Source organism: Euprymna scolopes, chromosome 33 (assembly GCF_053919585.1).
Source record: "Euprymna scolopes isolate OS-2025 chromosome 33, ASM5391958v1, whole genome shotgun sequence".
NCBI classification, from domain to species: Eukaryota; Metazoa; Mollusca; class Cephalopoda; order Sepiida; family Sepiolidae; genus Euprymna; species Euprymna scolopes.
The window spans coordinates 37756258-37762842 of NC_136514.1; positions in this window are offsets into that span (position 1 = coordinate 37756258).

Here is a 6585-nt window from a genome sequence, read left to right on the forward strand (position 1 = left end):
AACGCAAAATAGATAATTGTATTGCAATCGGAAATTAACCACAGAATCAATAATTTTATTGGATTCGGAAATTTAACACAGAATCGATTATTGTATAGGAATCGGGAATTTAATACAGAATCGATAATTGTATTGGAATCGGGAATTTAACACAGAATCAATAATTTTATTGGATTCGAAAATTTAACACAGAATCGATAATTGTATTAGAATAGGAAATTTAACACAGAATCGATAATTGTATTGGAATCGGAAATTTAACACAGAATCGATAATTGTATTGGAATCGGAAATTTTACACAGAATCAAGAATTTTATTGGAATCGGAAATTTAACACAGACTAGATAATTGTAGTGGAATCGGAATTTTAACACAGAATCGATAATTGTATTGGAATCGGAAATTTAACACAGAATCGATAATTATATTGGAATCAGAAATTAAACCCAAACCGATAATTGTATTGAAATCGGGAATTTAACACAGAATCGATAATTGTATTGGAATCAGAAATTTTACACAGAATCGATAATTCTATAGGAATCGGGAATTTTATACAGAATCGATAATTGTATTGGCATCGGAAATTCACAACGCAGAATCAATAATTCTATTGGAATTGGAAATTTAACGCAGAATCGATAATTGTATTGGAATCGGGAATTTAACATAGAATCGATAATTGTATTGGATTCGGGAATTTAACATAGAATTGATAATTGTATTGGAATCGGGAATTTAACATAGAACTGATAATTGTATTGGATTCGGGAATTTAACACAGAATTGATAATTGTATTGGAATCGGGAATTTGACACAGAATCGATTATTGTATTGCATTCAGGAATTTAACACAGAATTGATAATTGTATTGCAATCGGAATTTTAACACAGTATCGATAATTGTATTGGATTCGGGAATTTAACACAGAATCAATTATTGTATTGGAATCGGAAATGTAACACAGAATCGATAATTGTATTGCAATCGGGTATTTAACACAGAATCGATAATTGTATTGGAATCGGGAATTTAACACAGAATCGATAATTGTATTGGAGTTTTACTTTTTCCATAGCTACCAACGTAATAGATGCACTGCGACTAAAGCTGCTTTCAGGACTGCCAGCAACCACTGTAAAAGACTAAAGCTGCTTTCAGGACTGCTAGCAACCACTGTAAAAGAGTAATAAAAAATGCAAGAGAGCTATATGCCCAGTCTGTTAATTCCAAGGTAGCTGATCAGCGGCTTGGTTCCCACCAATTTTGGCAAATAACAAATAGGATCCTGGACAGAAGTGTGCGTTCTATCCCAACCATTTGCAATGGACCAGAGGTCATCTCGTCAGCATCAGACAAGGCCAAACTATTTGCAAAGAACTTTGCAGCTAATTCTACCCTATGCGACGAAGGCCATCAACTCCCCATATTTCCTCCTATAACACAGAACACGCTAGGTAACATACAAATATCCGTACATGAGGTCGCCAAGCTAATCAAGAACCTTGATTCCAGTAAAGCAACTGGCCCTGACGGCATCCCAATTATAGTGTTAAAAAAGCTTCAACCAGAACTTGCTCCCATACTTACGAAACTGTTTAAGCGAAGGAGAAGTGCTTTCCGACTCCCTGGAAGACCTCATCAGTTTGCCCTGTATTTAAGAATTCAGGTGATAAGTCATATCCCTCTTAGTACAGACCAATAAGTGTTATGAGTAAGTTGCTGGAATCCATATTAAATAGAGAAATAGTCAACCACCTCAGCAGAAACAACCTTCTTAGTGACACACAATATGGTTTCCACTCTGCAAGCTCTACCGCAGATGTGCTGATGGTTATATCTCACAGGATTAGTGAATCTCTTAACAAAGGCTTCCTTTCTAGGGCAATTGCTCTTGACATATCAAAGGCCTTCGACAAGGTATGGCATAAGGGTCTACTTCACAAGATTTCCAGCTACGGTATAACTGGAAATGTTTTCTCAATCATTAAATCATTTCTCTCCGATAGGCTCATAAGAGTAGTGGTCGATGGACAAAAATCAGAGGCCTGCAGTATTAATGCTGGAGTCCCTCAGGGGTCAATCCTGGGCCCAACTCTCTTCCTGATCTACATCAATGACCTCCCTAAACACATACTTAAATCATTCGTTGACATCTATGCTGATGACACGACCATCTATGACAACACATCAAAGGCTGTAAATGACAAAGTTCTCTCTGATTCTCTCTCCTCTGATCTCGAGCACGTGGTTCAGTGGGGGAAGACGTGGCTGGTTACCTTTAATGCATCTAAAACCAAACTCCTATCCTTACATCATCAACGCTCTGATCCCCATCTGGCATCAATTGGGATGGATGGCTCTCGTCTGGGAGAGGCCCCGTGTTTTGACAAGCTTCTGGGTTTGACCTTTACTCCTGATCTGAAATGGAACACGTACATCAAGTCTGTTGCCAAGGTCGCTGGAAAGATGGTGGGATCCTTCTACCGCTCCAGAAGATATCTCACTACTGATGCAATTCTCTATCTATATAAAAGCCAAGTACGTCCAAGGATGGAATACTGCTGCTATATCTGGGCAGGAGCTGCTAAAAACAGCCTATCCTGCCTTGACAGAGTACAAAATAGACTTTGTGGCTTAGTGGGGGATGCCCTTTTCTCTACCCTGAAACCTCTCTCCCACAGAAGAGACGTTGCGAGCCTATCCTTGTTTTATTGTTATTTCGATGGCAGGTGCTCGTCTGAACTCCAATCTTTGGTCCTCCCTCGCCAATCTATCCCTGAGTGGCTTCCGGGCCTCGATAAGTGGTGACTACTGTGTAAAAAAAAAAAAAAAAGTTGGGAATTTAACACATAATCGATAATAATATTGGATTCAGGAATTTAACACAAAATCAATAATAGTATCAGAATCAGGAAATTTAACACGGAATCTATAAAATTATCAGAATTGGGAAATTTAACACGGAATCGACAATTGTATTGGAGTCTGTAAAAATACAGGAAGTGTCCCATTGCTTCTTTACTTCGTATACATGTGATTTGGGATTCTTGGCGCTTTTTCTCATCACTAGAATGTTATCGTCTGCTTTAGTTTGGGGGGGGGGCAATTTCTGCATCTTCAAAGTCTCACTGGTGAACAACAAATTTGTTGTCTGCATTTTTTGTCAGCTGATTTAGGACAGATCTGATGCAGTGAATAAAAAAAAAAAAAAAAGAATCACATTGGTTTTGCTCAATCAGGTCCAGTTTTTGAGCTATAGCCACACATCGTTGTTTACGTTTTTAATAATTAACATACAATATGTAATAGTTATTAGTTTAAAAAAAATAAAATCTTTCTGCATATATTTTTTTAGATTAAAACCAAATGGAACTAGTATATATAATTAAAACCCATACAAAAACAAGAACATGAATAGATTTCTCCATAAAACAAAAATGGCAACCTAAATAAACCTGTGATGTGAATTCTTCTATATGCTTCATTTTCAATAATACATGGCCATGCCTCTTTCTTTCAAAAAAAATCCTACTTTTTTTCTGATGAGTATACGTGAGAAAAAAAATCAACTTAGAGCATTTTATATAACAGGTCTGAACGGCACCATCTATACCTCGTCGAACTACATCCGATATAACAAGTGCTTTTTCGATTGTACATTGTCCCGTCACAAGTTGGTCTATTGATCGTCCTCACATTGCGTTTCCATGGTGGGGCGCTTCGTCTCTTGACTGGATTGTTTCCTATTCTGTGTAGTCGCCGGGTTCATTAATCCTTCCGCTCGTCCGGTCCGCTTGCTGCAAAATGAAGAGTCCTTACCACAAGCAAACAGAACTCCAGTCTCTAACAATAACAAACTATTTATTAATTTCATTAATTCACTACAGCTACTGTCTAAATTGAGGTGACTGACTACAGCAGTGAACGATGCCTAACCAGACAAGTAAAGTCACAGATTTTCCATTAACACGAGCTGAGTGCCCCCTAGGTCTGGAGTGCTTGGCCAGCCCAGCTGTTTAATTTCCTGGCTAAAACTCGAATCATTTAGAATTCATTTTTTTTTTCTGAATCCAATCCCTTTTCCTCCCTCAGAGAGTAGTTGAAAACATTCTTTCTCTCTTATTCTCAAGGCCTCTCCTTGTCTCAACCACTCAACACCTCTCCCTCTCTTTCCTGGGAGGGGGGTATTTGCTCACATTCATATCTATGGCAGTTTCCTGGGGTTTTCACCCACCACTGTGTGCGGCCCTTATCAGCAATGCCCCTTCTAATACCAACATCCAATTCTCTCAATTCTTTTTTGAGACAATATGCCATCTGACAGCTCGGCAGTTGGTCTTATTTTGCTAGCTAAGTTTTTGCATTTCTCTGCACTCCTCCACCTCATCCTGTCTGGTCAAATATCCTCTTCATTGCAATATGCACCTTGCTGCATGCATTCATGAAACCATAGTGTCACATTTGGAAGAAATGCAATAGGTGACGAACAGGAGGAAAGATTCCATCAGAAACTGAGAAATGAAGACTAGGTATCAGGGTTGCTGGGACACAGTCATGATGGCTGACTATTGTTGGAATCTGAAGAGAAACTTCCCTGCCACTGAGCTAATAAAACACTCCATTTTTTGAGCTATTTTACCATATTTGTCCAAAATTTTCTGTGTATGCCTATTTAGCAGTTTTGCATGGTGCTGACTTCAAATTTTAAATATGTTAAGGCCTTGGGGAATTTGGGGGCTAAATCGGAGGAGGCGGCAAATGATGGACAGTCATTTCTTTTTTTGCATGGTGCAGAACTAGAATTTACATATGTTACATAAATTGCATCGTTTGTTCATTTTCACAAGGATTCAACATCCCCTGGGGACTTCTGATTTTGCTACTGGTAGCTTGAATTGAGTTGTATCTCTTTATTTAGTAACTACGGTGAATGAAGACACAACGTTCTCGCTTCCTTATAAAATGTTATTTTCTTATTTAAAAAAACTATCTGATTAAGTTATGATTTTTTTTTTTTTTTTTGGTTGGTTGTTTGTTTTTGTTTTACGGCATATTAACTCTTTTTAGGTCATTTAATGCCGAATCCAGTGATTTTGAAGAAAAAGTTTTTAATAGAATATATATATATATATATATATATATATATATATATATATATATATATATATATATATATATATATATATATATTTTATTTTATTTTTTTTTTTTTCAAATCAGTTTCTATTTAACCTAACAGGTACTACCACTCCAGCTCAGAGTGGACTGGGAGCAATGGCAATTGAGGGGTGGCTCCACACTCCCCACAGCGCACAAGCTGGGGCCTCACCATCGGATATAGCTTAAGGTCATATCCAGGACCTATATGATTTTTGGAATATGACATTTTTGTTACGTGACGGGTACATAGATCAATGATTTTTCTTGAACTAGGTTGAACTTTGGCCTTGCTTCAAATTGTTTTCATTAGCCGGTTAAACCTTATCTAATCTAATAAACTAATAATTTATAAAATTTACTATGTCTGTCTGCCTGCCTCCATTTTTTGAAACTGCATCTTCCCTCAAGACAAAAAGGGCGCATAGTAGTACTAGTCAAATGAGTGCATATTTTTTTTTTTTTTTTTTTGTGAACCGTTTTTTATGGATCTTTAGATGGTAAAAAAAAAGTAGCTAATTGGTCAAAATTGAAAGAAATTGGAACTTGGCAGGCGTAAGCCAACTTAAAGTTCTGCATGCATATATATATATATATATATATATATATATATATATATATAAATGTATGTATATATATATATATATATATATATATATATATAAATGTATGTATATATATATATATATATATATATATATATATGATTAGTTTTTTTTTGAAAAAGAATTCCAGCAGAGTGCTCAATTAAAAGGAAAATCCAAATTTTAAGAGCGTATTTATATTTTGTGTACAGAAAGTTGTTGTTAGTTGAGACAGATCATTGGTACCGTCGGTTTCAAGCCCGATAATAAGGCCCGTTTAAGGTATCCTTATCAAGCTCTCTTCAGCCAATATTCGAAATATATATATATACTAACAGAAGTGCCCGTCGTTGACTGAGAGACGAATATTGGCTGAAGAGAGCTTGATAAGGATACCTTAAACGGGCCTTATTATCGGGCTTGAAACCGACGGTACCAATGATCTGTCTCAACTAACAACTTTCTGTACACAATATATATATATATATATATATATATATATATATATATATATATATATATATATATATATATATAAATTCACCGGTCATCGTGTTTTTTTAAGATGGAATAGCCCGATCGTCGAAGACAAGATACAAGCAAGTAAGAAAGCAAGCAAGGTCCATAGAGTTTTATAATTATATAGACATACACATTTATACGTTAAGGTTAGTTCATTTTTAGCCATTTCGTGTCCAGCTAATGATAGCTCAAACGATAATGTGTGTGTGTGTGTATGTGTATATATGTATATATATATATATATATATGTGGGTGTGTATATATATGTATATATATATATGTGTATGTATATGTATATATATATGTGTACGTATAT